General features: G+C 42.4%; 1 protein-coding gene across 2 annotated transcripts in view; it reads left to right on the top strand.

Annotated features, from left to right (window-relative positions):
* Positions 1 to 9816, top strand: part of ACADSB (acyl-CoA dehydrogenase short/branched chain) — a 41339-nt gene that overhangs the window by 801 nt on the left and 30722 nt on the right. The window lies entirely within an intron of this gene.

Consider the following 9816-nt stretch of genomic DNA (forward strand, 5'->3'; position numbering starts at 1 on the left):
TCGTGGCACAGGGGAACCCTTTCCTATCCCTCTCCCTAGAAAGGGAACTGAAACCTACCTCCCAGGAGTTGTACCGAACTCCGCTTTCCAGGCCTCCAAAAACTGTAGACTCTTGCGTCGGGTTCTCATCACGTTGAACCTTCAGCCCTAAAAACGCGCTTTCCAGAACTATCCCAGTGCACTCCCGTTTGTTGGGGCACGTTATGGGAACTTTCCCACTGCTGGCTGTTTGCTTTTTATACTTATTTGCTTTTGTCTTTGGTAAGTTATAGGCCCTCTGCTGTTTCGGTCTGATACCCAGAGGCAAGGCTTTTTGTTTCATTAGAGATAATTACTGTTTGGCTCTTTTACAGGCTTGGGGTATTAAGGAAATTAGTAAAATCACATTAGTGTGTTGTCACAAAGAATTATGTTTTTATGGTTATTGTTTAACACCATTTTATAACCATTGTGTAATACTTTAGCACAGAAAGGTCACTGTATTTCACAATTTGAGCCTCTTTCATGTTCTAGAGCCAACATTTATTGATCACATACTATGTGGCAGCCATGTGCTTGGTGCTTTACCTGTATCATCTCATTTAATTCTCACAACCATTCTAAAAATTAGTTTATAATCTTTCAGAAGCAGAGGTTCACTCTAAAAAAGGTTAAGTGACTTGACTTGCTCAAAGTCAATTACTAGAAAATGGTAGAGCTGGTATTCTAACTGGTCTGTGTCTTGTCACTCACACTGTTCACTGAACCCAGAGTAGATAAGGCAAGACCAGGGAAGCTGGAAGAAGACTGAAGGAGCTGTGGGGACTGCAGACATGTTTATTCTCCGGTCAGCGGCAGCAGCAGCAAGGAGTCTTCAAAGACTACTTACTGATGTACTAAGACAGACACAGTAGCCCATGGCCAAGTGGGCGCACAGGCCCAGTGCTACCAAGGTCAGAATATCATTGTTTACAGAACATAAGGTGTGAGACCATGAGAGAGTGGGACAGGAGAGCCTGACTGACTCCATGTTGTCAGGTAATTTCTCCACAGTCTGTTTCTAAACTTAACCTTCCTGCACCAGTGCCTCCCCTTCCTCAGAGATATCAAAAGCCTATTGTTTGGATTTGTTGGTTTTATTGTGGCCTTTGGAGCTCTTTGGGCTTCCTTTGTGGCTCAGCTGGTAAAGAATCTGCCTGCAGTGCGGGAGTCCTGGGTTCAACTCCTGTCTTGGGAAGATAACCTAGAGAAGAGATAGGCTACCCACTTCAGTATTCTGGCCTGGAGGATGCCATGGCCTGTGTAGTCCATGGAGTCGCAAAGAGTCGTGACTGAGTGGCTTTCACTTTCACTTGTAGCTTTGTTACATAAGTTAGCAAAATCTGATGGACAGGATGTTGCCTGTAGCAGAGTGGGTTAGAACGTGGGTTCCGTAGATTGATCGCTCAGGTCATGGGCTCATGGGCAGCTTACTTAACCACTTTGGGTCTCAGTTTCTTGACCTGTAAAATGGGGAGAATAACAGTACTTATACAGTGGGATTTTTGTGAACATTAAATTAATTTGTATGTAGGTGTGAGTGAAGCACTTGAAACAGTGCCCAGCATAGAGTCGGCTCTCTTTGTTAGCTTATTATTGCCTTGCATGAATTAGTGCCAGTGCTAAATAAATAGTTCAGAGAGATGTGCTTACAGGAGGTGGGGCTTGACGTGAGCACCAAAAAAAGGGATATCTTAGGTTTAAGTAAAGCTCAGAGGGGTGAAGGTTCCAGACCAAGAGATGTGTTAACAAAGGTGTGGAGGTTGGAATGAGGAATAATTTTGCCAGGATAGCTGACTTGATGCTTGCAGAGGGATGGGACGAATTCAGCTGGCAAGACTCTACCATGTTCAGAGGTTATGTCTGTCTCTACTTGTTCCTATAGCAGTGAGTATAGCCCAAACAGCATTGCCCACAGTCACAGACAACAGCCTTTTTTGTTTACTAAAACACAGCATTTAAAATGCTATTACTCATCGGTACAGAAAGGACAGTATTTCTTTGCAGTTTGTTTACCACCCTCCTTTCTCTCTGGTGCCCCGAAGGCTAACCCTATCTCTGGCAGCCATAAGATTCTTTCCCCTTTCTCTTACAATCGTTGGGTACTAACCCTATCTTTGACTTCCACTGAGATGGAGAAATTACATATTTTCTAAATGGAGTGGCTTAGTGATGGGCAAAGATTGGGATGTTTGGAGGAAAAGTAATTTAGAGGAAACAGAGGGAAAATAATTCTCTGTTAGACTTTCAATTTTAAAAGATGTCAGTGAAACGTATCTCTGGAGAGTTTGGGAAGCTGGGCAGGATGAGGATCTGGAAATCAGAAAAACAAGAACTAAAGAAGTAGGTATTAGCTGAAGTCACGGATGATCATGGGACATCTGAGGGACTGAAAGCTCCAGAAAGCACAAGTCTGTGCCTCTTGGGGTACATTACAGACCATTCTGGGTGAATGTTGCAGAAAGGCAAAGCAAAAGAAGAATAAATGTAGGATATCTGAGGAGGGTTTGTGGCAAACGTGCTTTATTCAGAACTGGAACAAAAGAAAATTTAAGTTAAGTCACTCGGTTGTGTCCGACTCTTTGCGACCCCGTGGACTGTAGCCCACCAGACTCCTCCATCCATGGGATTCTCCAGGCAAGAATACTGAAGTGGGTTGCCATTTCCTTCTCCAGGGGATCTTCCTGATCCAGGGATTGAACCCGGGTCTCCCACGTTGCAGGCAGATGCTTTAACCTCTGAGCCAGCAAAAGAAGGAGAGGGCTATTTCAAGTCCTTTCATAAGAGCAGAAGTACAAGCAGAGATTGTGCCACATAAAACAACCTAAGGAAAGCAAAGGCAAATGTTTTTTGAGAAGTTCCAAATACAGCCCCCTAACCCAGGGCAAATTTATGATGCTGGATTGAAAATTGAGCAGGGTGTGAACTGGGTTCATTGAACCATGAAGAACTGCCCGAGGCGCTAGATCTGTCGTCATTCGGTTTGGCAGCCACCTGGCCCCTGCTGGCATCGTACTATGCCATGCCTGTTCTGAAATTTAGGTGTGCTAACTTTGACCTTTGTTTTATCTGCTACCAGCCTGGCTTCCCTGAAGAGGAGGAAGGGCCAAAGAAATTCCCAGCTCCCAGAAGGTATTGGATCCAAGTTAATCGCACAGCTGAAAAACCAGATTCATTAATAATTCCTTCTTTTAAGATTCCTTTGGAAGTAAAGGGAAGTTAGTCTTTGCTTTCATTTTTGTGCATTGGTAGTTTGGGAAGGAGAACGTGCTGACTTGAAAAGGTTACACAGAAGGCAAACAGGTCTCCTTTATGCTGGTTCGGGCACTGTACTCTGTCTTGGTTGATTTAGCCCACTCCTGAGGCAGTCTGCTATTCTTTTAGAAGGTGGTGGCATTGTTAGAAACTACTAGTGACTGGAATGAAGAGCTAGAGACTAATGGAAGGGAGAGATTACATGTTCAGTAGTTTTGGGGAACACCTTAGAAGAGAAGCTACTGTTTGGAGAGAAAGCATGCAGGGATTCAAGAGATTCTGTTGCTAAAGTTTTGGCTCAAGCATATTAAAACAGAGAAAGGATCAGCTTTAAAACCTACAGTAAGGTATGCAGTACTTATGTCAGATCTTAAAATGGATATCCTATGTTTAGTCAGAATTGAGTAGGAACCGTATCTTTCAAATCTAAATTCTGTTAACTGACCTATCAACCTATAGAACTGTTTATATGCCATATTACGCCTTTATCTTCTCATGGAGCATAAAAACATCAGAAAATCACAGTTCTCATCTTGATTAGGTTAATTAACCTAAAGCAGTAACAAGAAATGAGCATAATTAAGCACATGCATGCGTGCTAAGTCGCTTCTGTCGTGTCTGACTGTGTGACCCCATGAACTGTATAGCCCACCAGGCTCCTCTGTCCATGGGGTTATCCAGGCAAGAATACTGGAATGGATTACTGTGCCCTCCTCCAGGAATCTTCCTGACCCAGGGATCAAAGTTTCATCTCCTACATTGCAAGCGGATTCTTCACCCCTGAACCACCTGAGAAGCCCATAATTAAGCAAATTGACATTTAATCTTGTATGTATTATCTAAAAAAACTTGGTATGAAGGACCTTCCTACTCTCTTCTTCTATTTCCTTTTTGGAGTAACTCATATATATTTTGAAGGAGGAAATGGCAGCCCACTCCAGTATTCTTGCCTGGAAAATCCCATGGACAGAGAATCCTGGTGGGCTACAGTCCATGGGGTCACAAGAGTTGGTCAGGACAGAGCAACTAACACTTTCACTTTGCTTTCACTTTGAAACTGTTTTTCACCTTAGCCCTACCTTGTCCATTCCTCCCAGCAGGGTACGAGAGATCCTGTTTCTCCTTCTTACCAGCAGTTGGAGTACTCAGTAGATTGTTTTAGTTTAGCCATTCTCATAGGTATGTAATTATATCCCACTGTGTTAATTTACTTTTAAAGTAATTCTTTCAGTTTAGCTCAGTTCAGTTGCTCAGTCGAGTCTGACTCTTTGTGACCCCATGAACTGGAGCGTGCTAGGCGTCCCTGTCCATCACCAACTCCCAGAGTTTACCTAAACTCATGTCCATTGAGTCGCTGATGGCATCTAACCATCTCATCCTCTGTCATACCCTTCTCCTCCTGCATTCAGTCTTTCCTAACATCAGGGTCTTTTCAAATGAGTCAGCTCTTTGCATCAGGTGGCCAAAATATTGGGGTTTCAGCTTCAACATTAGTCTTTCCAATGAACACCCAGGACTGAGCTCCTTTAGGATGGACTGGTTGGATCTCCTTGCAGTCCAAGGGACTCTTGAGAGTCTTCTCCAACACCACAGTTCAAAAGCATCATTTCTTCGGTGCTCAGCTTTCTTTATAGTCCAACTCTCACATCCATACATGACCACTGGAAAAACCATAGCCGTGACTAGATGGACCTTTGTTGGCAAAGTAATGTCTCTGCTTGAATATGCTATCTAGATGTGTCATAACTTTCCTTCCAAGGAATAAGCGTCTTTTAATTTCATGGCTGCAATCACCATCTGCAGTGATTTTGGAGCTCAGAAAAATAAAGTCAGCCACTGTTTCCACTGTTTCCCCATCTATCTCCCATGAAATAATGGGACTGGATGCCATGATCTTAGTTTTCTGAATGTTGAGCTTTAAGCCAACTTTTTCACTCTCCTCTTTCACTTTCATCAAGAGGCTTTTTAGTTCTTCTTCACTTTTTGCCATGAGGGTGGTGTCATCTGCGTATCTGAGGTTACTGACACTTCTCCCAGCAATCTTGATTCCAGCTTGTGCTTCCTCCAGCCCAGCGTTTCTCATGACATATTCTGCACTAAGTTAAATAAGCAGGGTGACAATATACAGCCTTGACATACTCCTTTCCAATTTGGAATGAGTCTGTTGTTCCATGTCCAGTTCTAACTGTTGCTTCCTGACCTGCATATAGGTTTCTCAAGAGACAGGTCAGGTGGTCTGCTATTCCCATCTCTTTCAGAATTTTCCACAGTTTGTTGTGATCCACACAGTCAAAGGCTTTGGCATAGTCCATAGAGCAGAAATGGATGTTTTTCTGGAACTCTCTTGCTTTTTCCATGATCCAGCGGATGATGGCAATTTGATCTCTAGTTCCTCTCCCTTTTCTAAAACCACCTTGAACATCTGGAAGATCACAGTTCACGTATTGCTGAAGCCTGGCTTGGAGAGTTTTGAGCATTACTTTACTAGCATGTGAGATGAATGCAATTGTGCGGTAGTTTGCCCATTCTTTGGCATTGTCTTTCTTTGGGATAGAACGAAAACTGACCTTTTCCAGTCCTGTGGCCACTGCTGAGTTTTCCAAATTTGCTGACATATTGAGTGCAGCACTTTCACAGCATCATCTTTTAGGATTTGAAATAGCTCAACTGGAATCCCATCACCTCCACTAGCTTTGTTCGTAGTGATGCTTCCTAAGGCCCACTTGACTTCACATTCCAGGATGTCTGGCTCTAGATGAGTGATCACACTGTGTGGAGACTTATAAATGAAGACAAGTATAAGAACAGTATGACACAAGTTTTTTTTTTAAACGATGAGAGGCATGCAGAGACCTAAACATTGGCCTACCAGCTGTTTTGGCAAGATGCTAGGGACATAGGAACCATGATATATTTGTTAATGGGAGGGAGAATGGTTTAACTGCTGCAAAGCGCAATTAGGAAAAATTCATCAGTATTTTGAGTTTATTTTGCCCTTTGCTAGAGAATTCTTATGCTGCAGGTAGAAGTAAAATGCACAGATGTGAAATCATGTAGATCAAAAGTTACTATTTGCAGCATCTTTTAAGGAAACTTTACCTTGAAATATGTAATTAGATTCACAGAAAGTTACATAAAAACAGATAGTAGAGACAGAGATTCCCTTGTCCATCACTCTTTGATTCTCCAATAGTTACATCTCAGTAGGAGAAACCTATATGCAGGTCAGGAAGCAACAGGTAGAACTGGACATGGAACAACAGACTGGTTCTGAATAGGAAAAGGAGTTTGTCAAGGCTGTATATTATCACCCTGCTTATTTAACTTATATGCAGAGTACATCATGAGAAATGCTGGGCTGGAAGAAGCACAAGCTGGAATCAAGATTGCTGGGAGAAATATCAATAACCTCAGATATGCAGATGACAGTGAAGAGGAACTAAAAAGCCTCTTATGAAAGTGAAAGAGGAGAGTGAAAATGTTGACTTAAAGCTCAACATTCAGAAAACTAAAATCATGGCATCTGGTCCCATCACTTCATGGGAAATAGATTGGGAAACAGTGGAAACAGTGTCAGACTTTATTCTTTTGGGCTCCAAAATCACTGCAGATGGTGATTGCAGCCATGAAGTTAAAAGACGCTTACTCCTTGGAAGGAAAGTTATGACCAACCTAGATAGCATATTCAAAAGCAGAGACATTACTTTGTCAACAAAGGTCCGTCTAGTCAAGGCTATGGTTTTTCCAGTGGTCATGTATGGATGTGAGAGTTGGACTGTGAAGAAAGCTGAGCACCGAAGAATTGATGCTTTTGAACTGTAGTGTTGGAGAAGACTCTCGAGAGTCCCTCAGACTGCAAGGAGATCCAACCAGTCCATCCTAAAGGAGCTCAGTCCTGGGTGTTCATTGGAAGGACTGATGTTGAAGCTGAAACTCCAGTACTTTGGCCACCTGATGCAAAGAGTTGACTCACTGAAAAAGACTCTGATGCTGGGAGGGATTAGGGGCAGGAGGAAAAGGGGACGACAGAGAATGAGATGGCTGGATGGCATCACCGACTCGATGGGCGTGAGTTTGAGTAAACTCCGGGAGTTGGTGACGGACAGGGAAGCCTGGCGTGTTCATGGGATCGCAGAGTCAGACACGACTGAGCGACTGAACTGAACTGAGTACAGTTACAGAAAATTGATATTATTGTAGTAACAAGGAAATAACAACCCACCAAAATGGTATGAAAATTACTCTAACCCTAAACCATTTGACCATTCAGCAGACTCAAGAAAGAGCATTATCTGTATTTAAACAGCCTCCTAAAAGTACCTGTGCAGATATAAACAAACTTTCTTTTCTCTTGTAAATCTATTGTCGGTTATTTTCCAGCACCCCTACCCCAACCCCTATCATTAGAACCCAAAGGGGTAGAGAAGTTCTCTTCCAGAAAACTGTGTACATATATTTCTGTGGTGTTTTATCTCCTGCAGATTTGCATAACCAAGTCCACAGTCAAGGTACAGATGGACACATTCACAGCAAAGAACTTCCTTGTTGCAGCATTACTTATGAAAACAAAGGGAATCATGTTACATGTTAGAAACCTCTCTAGAATATATTGCTACTTGGGGTTGGGAGAAACCAGAATAGTGTACATAGTGTGCTCTCTTTTAGAAGGACCAGGAGGAAAATAAACAAAGGTGATTCTATTTGCTTTATGTTTGTCTGTGAAGAATACCAGATGGGTGTGTTAGAAGCTCCCCTATGGGAGGCTGGATGGGAATAAGGTGGTAGCTTTTTTGAACATCTGGTCAAACCAAAAAGTTTTAAGTAGGGCAGCTGGGGGTGTGGTGTAGGGGGATCAGGGAAGGCACATTCATGGATCATTTATCTTGGACAAGTGGATCATTTGGCTTTAGAAAGTTGTAAGAGGGGGTTGAGTTTTTACTCTCTGAAGTCAAGCATGAAAACCACAAATTCTGGCTCATGCTATTATTACATATAGAATCATCTGTTGACTGAAAAAAAGGGGAAAAAAAGCACAACTTAAAAGTTGAGAGTTATGTTTTTATCACCAGATGGACAACACTGAAATCAGATTGATAATATCCTTTGCAGCCAAAGATGGAGAACCTCTATAGAGTCAGCAAAAGTAAGACCTGGAGCGGACTGTGGCTCAGATCATGAACTCCTTATTGCCAAAATCAGACTTAAATTGAAGAAAGTGGGGAAAACCACTAGACCAGTCAGGTATGACCTAAATCAAATCCCTAATGACTATACAGTGGAAGTGAGAAATAGATTTAAGGGATTAGATCTGATAGACAGAGTGCCTGGTGAACCATGGACGGAGGTTCATGACATTGTACAGGAGACAGGGAGCAAGACCATCCCCAAGAAAAAGAAATGCAAAAAAGCAAAATGGCTGTCTGAGGAAGGCTTACAAATAGCTGTGAAAAGAAGAGAAGCGAAAAGCAAAGGAGAAAAGGAAAGATATACCCATTTGAATGTAGAGTTCCATAGAATAGCAGGGAGAGATAAGAAAGCCTTCCTCAGCGATCAGTGCTAAGAAATGGGGGAATACAATAGAATGGGAAAGACTGTAGATCTCTTCAAGAAAATTAGAGATACGAAGGGAACATTTCATGCCAAGATGGGCTCAATAAAGGACAGAAATGGTATGGAGCTAACAGAAGCAGAAGATATTAAGAAAAGGTGGCAAGAATACACAGACGAACTGTACAAGAAAGATCTTCACAACACAGATAATCACGAAGGTGAGATCACTCATCTAGAGCCAGACACCCTGGAATGTGAAGTCAAGTGGGCCTTAGGAAGCAACACTATGAACAAAGCTAGTGGAGGTGATGGGATTCCAGCTGAGCTATTTCAAATCTTAAAAGATGCTGTGAAAGTGCTACACTCAATATGTCAGCAAATTTGGAAAACTCAGCAGTGGCCACAGGACTGGAAAAGGTCAGTTTTCATTCCAATCCCAAAGAAAGGCAGTGCCAAAGAATGCTCAAACTACCGCACAATTGCATTCATCTTATACACTAGTAAAGTAATGCTCAAAACTCTCCAAGCCAGGCTTCAGCAGTACGTGAACTGTGAACTTCCAGATGTTCAAGCTGGTTTTAGAAAAGGCAGAGGAACCAGAGAACAAGTTGTCAACATCTGCTGGATCATTGAAAAAGCAAGAGAGTTCCAGAAAAACATCCATTTCTGCTTTATTGACTATGCCAAAGCCTTTGACTGTGTGGATCACAATAAACTGGAAAATTCTGAAAGAGATGGGAATAGCAGACCACCTGACTGGCCTCTTGAGAAATCTATATGCAGGTCAGGAAGCAACAGTTAGAACTGGACATGGAATAACAGACTGGTTCCAAATAGGAAAAGGAGTATGTCAAGGTTATATATTGTCACCCTGCTTATTTAACTTCTATGCAGAGTACCTCATGAGAAACGCTGGGCTGGAAAAAGCACAAGCTGGAGTCAAGATTGCTGGGAGAAATATCAATAACCTCAGATATGCTGGGAGAAATATCA

Source organism: Oryx dammah, unplaced genomic scaffold, assembly GCF_014754425.2.
Source record: "Oryx dammah isolate SB20612 unplaced genomic scaffold, SCBI_Odam_1.1 HiC_scaffold_14, whole genome shotgun sequence".
NCBI lineage: Eukaryota > Metazoa > Chordata > Mammalia > Artiodactyla > Bovidae > Oryx > Oryx dammah.